Genomic DNA, 16282 nt, shown 5'->3' on the forward strand with positions numbered 1-16282 from the left:
ATAATTGGGGGTTTCCCCTGTTTAGGCACATCAGGGGCTCTCCAAACGCGAAATGGCGTCTGATCTCAATTCCAGCCAATTCTGCGTTGAAAAAGTAAAGCAGTGCTCCTTTGCTTCCGAGCTCTCCCGTGTGCCCAAACAGGGGTTTACCCCAACATATGGGGTATCAGCGTACTCAGGACAAATTGGACAACAACATTTAGTGCAAAAGAGGGGAGAAGCCAGCGCTGCCTAAGGTTAAGACGCAATACATAAAGTGCAAATGCACATATTGATTTCTACCTGTACTGTATTTTCAAAATGAGACATTTAGCAAACAAATGATCAATTCTTTGAGCCACCCTGCCACTTCACGGCATTCTCATAATGGGGTAGTCCTACACTACGTTTTTTATATTCGCTGTGCCATAAAGGCCTCCTAAATGAACTAAAAGCAGGACCACATTAAATGCAAGCTGTACCTGGAGCATTACTGAGTCACCCCCTTGGCGCCAGAGGGGGCAAGCAAGGATAAAGGTTGACCAGGTCCAGACAGACATTTCAGGTCCAACCTCCACACTGCCCATCCAGCACCACAGATAAAGAATGAGACAGGCTGAGACACAGGTGTATAATTAAACAAAGCCTTGGGCAGGGCAGGGCTGCTGTGTGTGTGTGTACAGCAGCCTATCAATCACAGAAACACAGAAAGAATGGCGCACGTAACCCGGCAACAACATTTAGCATCCAATTTCTCCTGTTACCCTAGGAAAAATACAAAACTGGGGGCTAAAATATAATTTTTGTGGAAATTTTTTTTTTATTATTTGCACGGCTCTGCATTATAAACTGTAGTGAAACACTTGGGGGTTCAAAGCTCTCACAATACATCTAGATGAGTTCCTTAGGGGGTCTACTTTCCAAAATGGTGTCACTTGTGGGGGGTTTCTACTGTTTAGGTACATTAGAGACATTGCAAACGCAATGTGACGCCTGCAGACCATTCCATCTAAGTCTGCATTCCAAATGGCACTCCTTCCCTTCTGAGCCCTCCCTTGCGCCTAAACGGTGGGTCCCCCCACATATGGGGTATCAGCATACTCGGGACGAATTAGACAACAACTTTTGGGGTCCAATTTCTCCTGTTACCCTCGGGAAAATACAAAACTGGAGGCTAAAAAATAATTTTTGTGGGAAAACATTTTTGTTTTATTTTTACAGCTCTGCATTATAAACTTCTGTGAAGCCCTTGGTGGGTCAAAGTGCTCACCACACATCCAGATAAGTTCCTTAGGGGGTCTACTTTCCAAAATGGTGTCACTTGTGGGGGGGTTTCAATGTTTAGGCACATCAGTGGCTCTCCAAATGCAACATGGCATCCCATCTCAATTCCTGTCAATTTTGCATTGAAAAGTCAAACGGCGCTCCTTCCCTTCCGAGCTCTCTCATGCGCCCAAACAGTGGTTTACCCCCACATATGGAGTATAAGCGTACTCAGGACAAATTGTAAAACAACTTTTGGGGTCCAATTTCTTCTCTTACCCTTGGGAAAATAAAAAAATGGGGGCAAAAAGATAATTTTTGTGAAAAAATATGATTTTTTATTTTTACGGTTCTGCATTATAAACTTCTGTGAAACACTTGGTGGGTCAAAGTGCTCACCACACCTCTAGATAAGTTCCGTAGGGGGTCTATTTTCCAAAATGGTGTCACTTGTGGGGGTTTCAATGTTTAGGCATATCAGTGGCTCTCCAAACGCAACATGGCGTCCCATCTCAATTCCTGTCAATTTTGCATTGAAAAGTCAAATTGCCTTCCTTCGCTTCCGAGCTCTGTCATGTGCCCAAACAGTGGTTTACCCCCACATATGGGGAATCAGCGTACTCAGGACAAATTGTTCAACAACTTTTGTGGTCCATTTTCTCCTGTTACCCTTGGTAAAATAAAACAAATTGGAGCTGAATTAAATTTTTTGTGAAAAAAAGTTAAATGTTCATTTTTATTTAAACATTCCAAAAATTCCTGTGAAACACCTGAAGGGTTAATAAACTTCTTCAATGTGGTTTTGAGCACATTGAGGGGTGCAGTTTCTAGAGTGGTGTCACACTTGGGTATTTCATATCATATAGACCCCTCAAAAGGACTTCAAATGAGATGTGGTCCCTAAAAAAAATGGTGTTGTAAAAATGAGAAATTGCTGGTCAATTTTAACCCTTATAACTCCCTAACCAAAAAAAAGTTGGTTCCAAAATTGTGCTGATGTAAAGAAGACATGTGGGAAATGTTACCTATTAAGTATTTTGTGTGACATATCTCTGTAATTTAATTGCATAAAAATTCAAAGTTGGAAAATTGCGAAATTTTCAAAATTTTCGCTAAATTTCTGTTTTTTTTACAAATAAACGCAGGTAATATCAAAGAAATTTTACCACTATCATGAATTACAATATGTCACGAGAAAAAAATGTCAGAATCACTGGGATATGTTGAAGCGTTCCAGAGTTATAACCTCATAAAGGGACAGTGGTCAGAATTGTAAAAATTGGCCTGGTCATTGACGTGCAAACCACCCTTGGGGGTAAAGGGATTAAGGACCAAAACAACATCTATGAATTACAGTCACCTTTAATTTAATTTAATGGCCCTGTGATATAATTGTGCTATCATGAAGGCCTAAGTTGATGGAGTGAAGATCTTTCTTACTAAGATGTAGATTGTTGTTTGAGTAGTTATTAGTGTTGAGCGATACCGTCCGATATTTGAAAGTATCGGTATCGGATGGTATCGGCCGATATCCGAAAAATATCGGATATCGTCGATACCGATATCCGATACCAATACAAGTCTATGGGACACAAATATCGGAAGGTATCCGTAATGGTTCCCAGGGTCTGAAAGAGAGGAAACTCTCCTTCAGGCCCTGGGATCCATATTAATGTGTAAAATAAAGAATAAAAATAAAAAATATTGATATACTTACCCACGGACTGGCCCTGGTTGTCACCGCTGCAATCGCCATGCTTTTCTTCCTAAGAATGAGCGCTTTAATGACCTTCGATGATGTCACGGCTTGTGATTGGTCGCTGAACGCGACCAATCACAAGCCGCGACGTCATCGAAGGTCCTTAACGCGCTCATTCTTAGGAATGAGCGCGTTAATAACCTTCGATGACGTCGCGGCTTGTGTTTGGTCGCGTGAGTGGTCACATGACTGCTCCGCGACCAATCACAAGCCGCGTCGTTATCGAAGGTACTTAACAAGCCCATTCATAGGAAGGAAAACATGGCGATTGCAGCGGTGACAACCAGGGCCCTTCCGAGGGTAAGTATATCAATATTTTTTATTTTTATTCTTTATTTTACACAGTAATCTAAATCCCGATACCGATTCCCGATATCACAAAAATATCGGAACTCGGTATCGGAATTCCGATACCGCAAACATCGGCCGATACCCGATACTTGCGGTATCGGAATGCTCAACACTAGTAGTTATTTATATATACTGTATAAACGTGTGTTCAATACCAAAGACATTATGATGGACCAGGGGACATTTATTACATGTGGAAGAAAGACAATAATGGCAGCTAAATAGGAAATGGTTCTTTACAGCTACAGTAAACCAGACTACATAATGTTCTACTGCAAGAGATAGTAATGGCAGACACCTTAGCAGCATTTAAATATTATGTAGAATGATATTTGCATTGATGTTCAAAATGGCTGAAATATATTGCATTTGCTACATGTTTTTACCATTATTGCTATTGCAAAATTAATTGAAAATGCAATCTCTAAAAATATTCATATAAGTAATGTAATCAACTTATTAACATCTGTTTTGTTTTTGTTAATTTTTCATTTTTCATGGTATCACATTAAATGACTCAGCTCTTCCCCATTTTACCAGCAATAGGTCACTCGTGTTGTCTGAAAGAGTCAGCAGCAATCCCAGGATGGTAGAGCCAGCCTATGATGTTTTTTTTACATCAAATTCCAGTAACATAGATATGTGACCAGAGCAGCCAATCACTGGTTGCAGAGGTGTTGAGTTTTCCCCATTGTATCGGCTGTGTGGCTGCTGGAGACGCAGATGTCCTCTTTAAAAAAAAAGGCTCAGTCAGATGCAGGTTGTGGTATGGAGGAATAGTGAAAGATTAGCAGGTGAGTATTTTTTTTCAGATCATGCTGAAATGTTTGTAAACACCTTTAATTTAATCCCTTAACAATCACCAAAATGCATTAAAATGGCAGCCATTAAGGGCCCTTTTTCCCTCATTGCCATTTTAAAACAGAGATCGGGAATAACGATGTAGCATCTCCCAAAGTCAGAAATTCACCTGGGTTTCAGCTAATGAGAGTAGCAGCAATCACATAAATAAAAACGTTTGCCCTCTATTAAAAACATTTCTCTATCTTATGGCATGATTTACATGTCATAAAAGAGAGAAATGAGGTTTGGGGTTAGACTAGGGTTAGGTTTGGGCTAGGGTTAGGATTGACCTAGGGTTAAGGTTAGGGTTAGCTCTTAGGATAGGGTTTTTTCAAAAGTTAAAAAAAATGATGACGATATAGTGACTAGTGTAGCATTGAGGACGCTAGTGCACAAGTGACCCCATTTTGAAAACTACACCCCTCAAGGAATTTATCCAGTAGTATAGTGAGGATTTTTAACCCAAAGGTACTATTCAGAATTTGATAAATGTAGGTCATTCTAGTGAATATGTGGGGGTTTTCCACTTTTTATGCACATCATGGGCTCTCCAAGCGCGACATGGCATCAGCTCTCGACTACAGCCATTTTTGTGTTCAAAAACAAAGCGGTGCTTCCTTTCTGAGCCCTAATGTGTACCCAAATAATTGTTTTTCCCCACATATGGGGTATCGGCTTACTCAGGAGAAATTGCACAACAAATGTTGGGTCTATTTTCTTCTGTTACCATTGTGAAAGTAAAGAATTTAGGGTAAAAGCTAAATTTTTGTGAAAAAAAAGTAAAATGTTCATTTTTTTCTTCCACATTCCATTAATTTCTATGAATAACCTGAGAGGTTAATGCATTTCTTGAATTAAGATCAAAATTAGCTCCTTCACAAAGGGGTTAAAGTTGTTCCTAGTTTTGGTATTTATTCTGTGAAACAAATACATTTCATGAGAAAATCCAGTAGCTAGTATTGTCATGTAAAATACCAAACATATTGAGTTTTATGACTTATAATTAGAAAATATTTTCATAATAATATTGTCTGGATGCTTAGAGATTTCATGTATCTATGTATTTTCAATAAAAGATAAAGTATACATGAAACCAAATACTGAAAGTGAGAAAATGCAATATTATTTTCTGTATAAATACAAAATTGTATAACATTTCAAAATATTATTGAAAATATTTAAATAGTTTTTCATTATGTTTCCACAATAAATATTGATGTCATAAAAAGGCTCTACATGAGATTGTAGAACTGAGAGAAACGAGACACCTGAAACTTTACCTAGAAAAACAAAACAGATAGTCATTAGAGTCAGGCTTATCTGACAAGACTAATAAGATCTTACAGACTTTCTGTGTATATAGCCTAAGACTGACGACACTCATATTTTATTTCTTGGCCATATTTATTATTGCAGTATAGCTGGAATCTCTGAAAGAAATTATCAATGATCTCACTGAAAAACAAAAAATGCATTTCAAGTTTTATGAAGTTTCATTTAATCACTGATCTTTGCTTCCTAACTTTTTCACATACAGCTATAAAAAATATTAAATGTAATTTCAATTTTTTAAATTTGGTTTTTATATATTATGTTTTCAAGGACAATGTAACTGAATGTTCAGTAATAGCAGTATAAACTTTACAGAAATTGCAGATGGAAATATGCTACTTAAAGTTGTCATGTCAGGTCAAAAGTGCCACACTGTCTATGGGCAACATCTAATAGTGCCGAGAAAGCCAGAATATGCCTCTCTGGCCCCAAAAAGAGAAAGTTCTCATGCAGAAGAGTTGCCGTAAGTGAGATCACCGGGGCTCATCAGCTCACAGCTCACACTCCTGTCAGTGTGTGGCTCGCTGCCATGTAGAACAGTCACATTAGTAAAAGTCATCGTGATTTTTGTGGGACATTATGGATTTTCTCTTCACTTTGGACAGATGAGGAATATGGTTCTTTATTATTTTAATTCATTTGCAGGAGACATTGGCTTCAGTTGATTGGGCAATGACATGAGTATGGTTTAATTTAGAGTGAATCAAGGAGTCAGGGCCGGATTGGGGCAATAAAGCAGCCCTGCCACACAAAACCCCACCAATTTGGTGTACCTGCAGAGAGCCCAGCGGTTAAATTCTCGCCAGGCCAGATGGTCCTTGTTCTTCTCCCGGTTTCATTTCACCCTCCGTTTTCTTTCTGGGGAGAAGAACATTCGGGCCGACACTCTCGCTCCGTTGTGTCATCTGTGGAGGAGGAGGAGCTTCGGCTTATTGTCCCTTCAGAGAGCCTGAGAATGGGGTTCCTGCCAGTCCATCACAGCCTGTAGTTTGGCAGGATCCATAGCCAATCCCTGGGCGGAGATGATATAGCCCAGGAATGGTAAGGACTCCTGCTCAAACATACACTTCTCCAACTTGGCATAGAGGGAGTTTGCCCGTAGGAGGTCGAAGACTTTGCAAACATCTCTCCGGTGGGAGTCAATATCTGGAGAGTAGATGAGAATATCATCAAGATAGACTACGACCGAGGTGGAGAGCATATCCCGGAAGATGTCATTCACAAAGTCTTGGAAAATGGCTGGGGCATTACAGAGCCCGAAGGGCATCACCAGATATTCATAGTGCCCATCCCTGGTGTTAAAAGCCGTCTTCCATTCATACCCCTCATGGATGCGAATCAGGTTGTAAGCACCCCGCATATCTAATTTAGTAAATACCCTTGCTCCCCGAAGCCTATCAAAGAGCTCAGATATCAAGGTCAAAGGATACTTATTCTTAACAGTGATGGCGTTAAGACCCCTGTAGTCTATGTATGGACAAAATTCCCCATTCTTCTTCTGCTCAAAGAAGAACCCTGCCCCAGCAGGTGACACTGACTTCCTAATGAATCCTCTTGCCAGATTTTCCTGGATGTACTGTGACATTGCCTCCGTCTCCGGGAGAGATAAGGGATAAACGACCCCAGGGAGGCTCAGCACCAGGCAAGAGATCAATAGGACAGTCATAGGGGCGATGGGATGGAAGGGTCTCTGCCGCCTTTTTGGAGAACACGTCTGCATAAGACCAATATTGCTTGGGGAGAGAGGATAAATCTGCGGGTACCTCTGTAGTAGCAACCTGAGCGCATTCCCTCTTACACCTACCCCCACAAGATTCACCCCATCCCAGAATTCTGCCTGAGGACCACTCGATATGAGGAGAGTGGTACCGCAGCCAAGGTATTCCCAACAGGACCTCATCAATTCCCTCAGGAATGACGAGCAGAGATATAATCTCCTGATGGGATGGCGACATGGACAGAGTAAAAGGGATGGTCTGGTGTGTTATCTGTGAGGGCAGTGTCGACCCATTCACCACTTGTACCATTACTGGTTGAGCTAGCATAACCAGGGGTATTGCGTGACGTTGGGCGAAGGCAGAAGACATAAAATTGCCCTCTGCCCCAGAATCCACGCAGAGCTCTACCAAGTGAGTGAATGAGCCTATTGTTATTGTCCCCTTAAAGGACAATTTGGAGGCAAACGTCGCCGTGTCTAGTGTACCTCCACCTACTTCCACTAGACGCTGATGTTTCCTCAACCGCTGGGAACATCTGGTGGCAAGATGTCCTGACTGCTGGCAAACATGACAAACCTGGAGTGCACGAGCGGTCCGGGACTTAGATCCCACTCGTGACGCTTCCAAGGCCTCATGTGACTTAGGAGCTTGGACTGGAGATTCCAAAGGTTTGGCGAAGGTGGGAGCCAGCCGAAACCTCTGCTTACACTGGGCTCGCTCTAACCTTCGCTCGTGAAAATGGAGGTCAATACGACTGGACACAGCTATTAACTCCTCCAGTGTGGCAGGAATCTCCCTAGTGGCCAGGGCGTCCTTCACGTGGTCAGCCAGCCCCCTCCAAAATATCGGAATTAGGACTTTATCCGACCACTCCAGCTCAGATGCTAGGGTGCGGAAGTGGACGGCAAAATGGCTGACCAAGGACGAGCCCTGAGTCAATGCCAACAGTTGGAGCGCCGTATCATGGGTGACACGAGGTCCTAAAAAGACCTGTTTCAGAGTGCTCAGGAAAAACGGAGCACTCTGCACCACATGATCGCCACGCTCCCACAGCGGCGTAGCCCACTCTAACGCCCTGTCCGACAGGAGAGATACTATAAACCCCACCTTTGCCAGCTCTGTAGGGAAATTAGAGGCCAGAAGCTTGAAATGTATAGAGCACTGACTCACGAAACCCCTACAGGACTTACTATCACCAGAACATTTTTCTGGCAGCGGGAGGCGTGATAGAGTCGGTACAGGGGTGGCAGTGGACTAGGTTGCTGCAGCCACGCTAGCAGCTTGAACAGCAACTGCGGTTACATCCACAGCTGAGGTTGTGCGCTCGAGAGCCGCCAACCTACCCTCCAACTGCTGGATGTACAGCAAGGATTGCTGTTTGTCCGTCATTACTAGCCAGACCCTGGTGCTAGTGTAATGTTAGGGCTAGCGGAACGCACCAAATAATAAGATAGGTAGAATAAGGTGCGTTCGCAGCCCGGGGTCCACCATGCAGAGATGGAACCTGCTGCCAAGTAACGACGGACTATATGGCGGTACAATGTGAATACACACGGCTTAACTTCACCCTGTGTAAAGGAAGCGAACCCTGTTAAGTCACAGGGCCGCGGTACCGCACACAAGAGCACAAGCAAGGAGTCTCCGAGCTCAGTTCAAAGACTTGGGATCTGAGTCTGTTAAGACTACTTGCGGTCGACACCGCAACTGGGGTGTCAGCGTAACCAAAATGATAACAAAGGAATGCATGAGAGTGCGTGCGCTGCCGCACTGGCGGACCCCACTAATCACCCAGGCTTGGGTCAGGAAAACGCTGTGAAAGCGCACAGCGCCGCACTGGCGGACACAGCAACTAGATGCTGTATTAGTGTGTAACGTGCTGTTGGATAAGTCGGGCGCTAGATAGCAAACATACACCTTCCGTGAACAGTCATCCAATAGGGAGGGTTATTAAAAGAGCGACTTTCACTCACAACAAACACACGTTTACAAATGTACACTAGCGCTTGGCCATGCGGCCATGCAAGCCTTAAATAGCTGCAGCACGTACAGGACCCTTCAAAGAAGGACCAATGGAATTGCTGCAGTACCAGAGCATGTGACCCTAGATCTCCACTGAGAGATCTTGCCCTGGGCATGCTCAGTGTGCAAAGCAGAACTTAGTCCTAATACCTGCAGGACCTTCCGTAAGAAGGACCAAAGGAAGTCGCTGCAGTACCTGAGCATGTGACCCTAGATCTCCACTGAGAGATCTTGCCCTGGGCTTGCTCTGTGTGTGCAAAGTAGGACTTAGCCCCAGAAGCATCTGCTCGCTGCTGCCCAGCACTGGCTTCAATGGCAGAAGCTGGAAAAGCAGCAGTAACCCTATGCACAGAGTGAGACTGAGCAAGACGCTGGGACCGACGTCTGTGCTAAGCAGACTCCACTGCGGCTGGAGAAGAATGGGAGACCGCAGCAGAGATGGTTCGAGATTCCCCCTGTGCAGAGGCGGGAATTTGACACCTAACATCTTGTGGTTTGGGTCTGCATTTCTTCAGCAGAGACAGGGAAGATGGTTAAAATTGATGGGAAGATGGATGGAGCCAAATACAGGACCATTCTTGAAGAAAACCATTAGGAGTCTACAAAACACTTGAGACTGGGAAGGAGATTTGTCTTCCAACAAAACAATGATCCCAAACATAAAGCAAAATCTACAATAAAATGGTTCACAAATAAACATATCCAGGTGTTAGAATGGCCAAGTCCAGACTTCAATCCAATCGAGAATCTGTGGAAACAGCTGAAAACTGCTGTTCACAAATGATCTCCATCAAACCTCAATAAGCTCCAGCTGGTTGCCAAGGAAGAATGGGCAAGAATTTCAGTGTCTTAATGTAGAAAATTGATAGAGACATACCCCAAGCGACTTGCAGCTGTAATCACAGCAAAAGGTTCTGCAACAAAGTATTAAGTTAAAGGGGCCGTATAATATTGCACGCCCTACTTTTCAGTTTTTGAATTTCCACAAAAATTTAAAATAACCAATACATTTCGTTCAACTTCCCAATTGTGTTCCACTTATTGTTGATTCTTCACCAACAATTTACATTTGGTATCTTTATGTTTGAAGCATGATATTTAGGAAAAGGTTGAAAAGTTCAAGGAGGCCAAATACTTTCCCAAGGCACTGTACCTTGACCCTCATCTGTGTTTATCACCCTAGCTTCCTGCTGGTCCACTGCTGGTTGCAAGGCGACATCTTTTTCTGCTTTTTTCTCCTCTTAACTCTTCCCCTGAGCTTTCTATGACATGTGTGTGTCGAGGCTCAACTGGAGGCATAAGGCCAGTGAGAAGTTAAATGGAGACTGGAGCAGGATCCGGTATCTTGGAAATCCAGCATTTGACCAGCAAGAAGCTGCAGCGACAACTTGAGCATAACATTTTGTTTTTTAACCCATTCTTGACATTGGTTTCTAATACTTCAGGGTCGGAAGACCTCCGAGCATAACAAAATGCCTTTCTTAACTTGCAATCAGGGATCATTTGATTTGCATTGAATGATTTTGGGAGAAATCAAACTTATCTGCTGAATTTGAGCAAATCTACTGAATTCAAACTTTGGAAAATTCGGTCATCTCTACCTGCTACCTAATAGTTCAGCATATTATATTTATAAAATGAAGCACATTCATGTGTTCAATCTGCGTGGTTATCTGGAATTACTTATTCATTCAAATGGTTGGATTCTGTGTTAGCTTATCATGGAAACAGTGCTGCAGTTTCAGGCCTCTTAATTTTTTTTGCATGTGTGTGGTCACAAAGGTCTGAAGCATATGAAAGCGCTCTCTCATCTCTTGGGTTTTTAAAGTGTTAGCTTAATAGTCACATTCCTGTAATCTTTAGAACTGGTGATACCTTTTTCCATCTTAGGGGATGTTATAATTCTTACCCCCTGTGCAGATCATAAGGATAACATTACCTCCAGACCTAAAAACACACAGTGACCTTGTTTTTGTGGTTACCTAACTAAAATAGCATTTTCTTTCAGGCAGTATTCATCTTTCGCCTAGGATTAGTGTGATCCAAGTATTGGCCGGTCTCTGGAGCATTTTTTTTTAGGTAACAATAATAATTGCAAAGTACCTTGACAAGTTAATAGGAGTTATGTGCATACAGTTTAAATAGCAAAAAGTTGAAAAGACCCATCTGCGCATATCTTTCAGTAATTTTAAATTCTCTAGAAAATGTGACTCTTGACAAACGTGATAAAATTCTGTGTAAATTATTAAATTATTAAATGGATAGAATCATAGCATAACTAAGCAGAAAAAAAGACTTAACAATACATATTAGTTTATTCTATTTCTATTATCTTACTTTAATTATTTTCCTAACTAGACACTAGCTCTGTTGATTTTTTTTCCATAATTCTTCTGGATTTTTTAAAAATTTACTATACATATATAAGCTGACATTAGGAATAATAATAAATAAATAATTTCCACTCCTTTCAAGGGTTTCAATTACATTTCAATTCTTTCCTACCACATCTGGATCTCCTGGTCCTCCCCGTATATAAATCAGATCTACCTCTCTGAAATAAACGTCACCTCTCTGCTGTCCAGAATCTCAGTGTGTCTATCAGCTATATCCTCCTTCTCCTTTAGCTTCCTAAAGCTCAATGTGGAAAGAAAATGAACTCATCATTAGTGATGAGCGAGCTACTACTTGGTACTCAGCACCACTTGTTCACTAAAAACTAGAATCAGGCGTCATCTGTCCGATGCCGGTAATCCAGCAGCTTTATCTTCCTCTGCGGTATCAAAATATTTTTTGAACATCCATAAAGAGGATACTACAGGTTTTAGTTTTTCTGGTATAGAAAAAGTCCATAAACCATATAGAGGTGGGGATCAGAGAAGAAAATTAATTGTTAAATAGGGAGTCCTTTTGGATCTTTACACTCGACACACGAGTACCGCATGGTCTGAATTACAGACAGGACTTGATCTTACAATATTAATGTTTGTAATTAGGGTTGAGCGAAACGGGTCGAAATTGTTCAAAAGTCGCCGACTTTTGGCAAGGTCGGGTTTCATGAAACCCGACCCGACCCCAGTGGGGGGTCGGCCATGAAGTCGGCGATCTTTTGAATCTGGAATCGGAATTCCGATCCCGATTCCCGATATGTTTAAGATATCGGGAATTGGTATCGGAATTCAGATTAAAGTGTAAAATATAGAATTAAAATACTTACCCTCTGATGCGCCCTGGTACTAACCGGCAGCCTTCCTCCTTCGAATCCGCGCTTCTAGGACCTTGCCGTGACGTCGCGGTGACGTCGCGGCTTGTGATTGGCCGCGCGGCCGCCCATGTGACCGCTCGCGCGGCCAATCACAAGCCGCGACGTCACCCGCGACGTCACCGAAGGTCCTGGAAGGGCTGATTCTTAGGAAGGAAGGCTGTCAGAAGGAAGCAGGGCGCTTCCGAGGGTGAGTATATACCTAATAGGAATATACTCACCCTCGGCCAATCACAAGCCGCGACGTCACCCGCGACGTCACCGAAGGTCCTGGAAGGCTGATTCTAAGGAAGGAAGGTTCCCGGTTAGTACCAGGGCGCGTCAGAGGGTAAGTATAAGGATATTTTTCATTTTAATTCTATATTTTACACTTAAATATGGATCCCAGGGCCTGAAGGAGAGTTTCCGCTCCTTCAGACCCTGGGAACCATGGAAACCCAATGCACTGCATTGGGTTTCGAGTTTCGGCCGACCCCGACCCTGACTTTTTTATAGGATCGGCCGATTTCACTCGACCCGACTTTTCCAAAAGTCGGGTTTCGTGAAACCCGACCCGATCCTATAAAAGTGAAGGTCGCTCAACCCTATTTGTAATATTTCACAAGGTCTTTCTTTTTATAGAAATATTTCATATGTTTTTGTTGGTTTCTTTCTTTCTGTATTGTGCATGGACTCATGTCATTAACCTTTTCTGGATTTGTATGATTCATTGTTTACTCATTTGCATGAAATATCCGAGCGGCTACTACAATGATCCCCTTTAAGGTTATTAACCCCTTAGCGACCGCCGATACGCCTTTTAACGGCGGCCGCTAAGGGTACTTAAACCACAGCGCCGTTAATTAACGGCGCTGTGGAAAAAGTCAATAGCGCCCCCCAGAGGCCGATTTTCTCCGGGGTCTCGGCTGCCGAGGGTAGCCGAGACACCAGAGAACATGATTCGGGGTTTTTTTAACCCACCCCGCATTTGCGATCGCCGGTAATTAACCGTTTACCGGCGATCGCAAAAAAAAAAAAAAACGCGATCTCTTTTTAATTTCTCTGTCCTCCGATGTGATCGCACATCGGAGGACAGAGAAAAGGGGTCCCAGGTGGCCCCCCAATACTCACCTAGCTCTCCCGATGCTCCTCGTGTCTCCCGGTGGGCGCCGCCATCTTCAAAATGGCGGGCGCATGCGCAGTGCGCCCGCCGGCCGGCACTGTGAGAATCTTTGGGGTCTCGGCTGCCGGGGGTAGCCGAGACCCCAAAGAGCATGATCGGGGTCGGTATTACCGACCCCTGTTTTGCGATCGCCGGTAATTAACTGTTTACCGGCGACCGCAAAAAAAAAAAAAAAAAAAAAAGTAAAGTGTAATTCTCTGTCCTCTAATGTGATCGCACATCAGAGGACAGAGAAATAGGGGGATTCGGGGACCCTAGCATACTCACCTAGGTCCCTGGATCCTCTTGCTGCTCCTCCTGGCCGCCGGCAGAAGAACATGGCGGACGCATGCCCAGTGCGCCCGCCATCTGTCTCCATCTGCCGGCCGGCAGGAGAACAGCAGTTGGGGCTAAAATTAGGGTTAGGGGTAGGGTTAGGGTTAGGGTTAGGGTTAGGGGTAGGGTTAGGGGTAGGGTTAGGGTTAGGGGTAGGGTTAGGGTTAGGGGTAGGGTTAGGGGTAGGGTTAGGGGTAGAGTTAGGGTTAGGGGTAGGGGTAGGGTTAGGGGTAGGGTTAGGGTTAGGGGTAGGGTTAGGGGTAGGGGTAGGGTTAGGGTTAGGGTTAGGGGTAGGGTTAGGGGTAGGGGTAGGGTTAGGGGTAGGGGTAGGGGTAGGGTTAGGGCTAGGGGTAGGGTTAGGGGTAGGGTTAGGGCTAGGGTTAGGGCTAGGGTTGGGGCTAAATTTAGGGTTAGGGTTGGGGCTAAATTTAGGGTTAGGGTTGGGGCTAAATTTAGGGTTAGGGTTGGGGCTAAATTTAGGGTTAGGCTTCTTTCACACTTACGTCGGTACGGGGCCGTCGCAATGCGTCGGCCCGACATACCGACGCACGTTGTGAAAATTGTGCACAACGTGGGCAGCAGCTGTAGTTTTTCAACGCATCCGCTGCCCAATCTATGTCTTGAGGAGGAGGGGGCGGAGTTACAGCCACGCATGCGCGGTCAGAAATGGCGGATGCGACGTACAAAAAAAGTTTCACTGAACGTTTTTTTGTGCCGACGCTCCGCCAAAACACAACTGACCCAGTGCACGACGGACGCGACGTGTGGCCATCCGTCACGATCCGTCGGCAATACAAGTCTATGGGCAAAAAACGCATCCTGCGGGCACATTTGCAGGATCCGTTTCTTGTCCAAAACGACGGATTGCGACGGAATGCCAAACGACGCAAGTGTGAAAGTAGCCTTAGGGCTAGGGTTGGGGCTAAAGTTAGGGCTAGGGTTGGGGCTAAAGTTAGGGTTAGAGCTGGGATTAGGGTTAGGGTTTGGATTAGGGTTGGTCTTAGGGTTAGGGTAGGCATTAGGGTTACGCCTGGGATTAGGGTTAGGTTTGGGATTAGGGTTAAGGTTAGGGTTGTGATTAGGGGTGTATTGGGATTAGGGTTAGGTTTGAGGTTAGGGTTGAGATTAGGATTAGGGGTGTGTTGGATTTAGGGTTTTGATTAGGGTTATGGTTAGGGTTGACATTAGGGTTGTTTTGGGGTAAGGGTTGTGATTATGGTTAGGGTTAGTGATTAGGATAATGGATCAGGTTGGGATTAGGGTTAGGGGTGTGTTGGGGTTAGGGTTGGAGCTAGAATTGGGGGGTTTCCACTGTTTAGGTACATCAGGGGGTCTCCAAACACGACAGCCAATTTTGTGCTCAAAAAGTCAAATGGTGCTCCCTCCCTTCTGAGCTCTGCCGTGCGCCCAAACAGTGGGTTACCCCCACATATGGGGCATCAGCATACTCGGGATAAATTGGACAACTTCTGGGGTCCAATTTCTCTTGTTACCCTTGTGAAAATAAAAACTTGGGGGCTACAAAATCTTTTTTGTGAAAAAAAAAAATATTTTTTATTTTCACGACTCTGCATTCTAAACTTCTGTGAAGCACTTGGGCATTCAAAGTTCTCACCACACATCTATATAAGTTCCTTGGGGGGTCTAGTTTCCAAATAGGGTCACTTGTGGGGGTTACTACAGTTTAGGTATATCAGGGGCTCTGCAATCGCAACATAATGCCCACAGACCATTCTATCAAAGTCTGCATTCCAAAAAGGCGCTCCTTCCTTTCCGAGCTCTGCCGTGCGCCCAAACAGTGGTTTACCCCCACATATGGCGCATCAGCGTACTCGGGATAAATTGGACAACAACTATTGCAGTCCAATTTCTCCTGTTACCCTTGTGAAAATAAAAACTTGGGGGCTACAATATCTTTTTTGTGGAAAAAAAAAAAATTTTATTTTCACGACTCTGCATACTAAACTTCTGTGAAGCACTTGGGCATTCAAAGTTCTCACCACACATCTAGATAAGTTCCTTGGGGGGTCTAGTTTCCAAAATGGGGTCACTTGTGGGGGGTTACTACAGCTTAGGTACATCAGGGGCTCTGCAATCGCAACATAATGCCCACAGACCATTCTATCAAAGTCTGCATTCCAAAAAGGCGCTCCTTCCCTTCCGAGCTCTGCCGTGCGCCCAAACAGTGGTTTACCCCCACATATGGCACATCAGCGTACTCGGGATAAATTGGACAACAACTTCTGGGGTCCAATTTCTCTTGTTACCCTTGTGAAAAT

The sequence above is a fragment of the Ranitomeya imitator genome, chromosome 3 (genome assembly GCF_032444005.1).
Source record: "Ranitomeya imitator isolate aRanImi1 chromosome 3, aRanImi1.pri, whole genome shotgun sequence".
Classification (NCBI taxonomy): domain Eukaryota; kingdom Metazoa; phylum Chordata; class Amphibia; order Anura; family Dendrobatidae; genus Ranitomeya; species Ranitomeya imitator.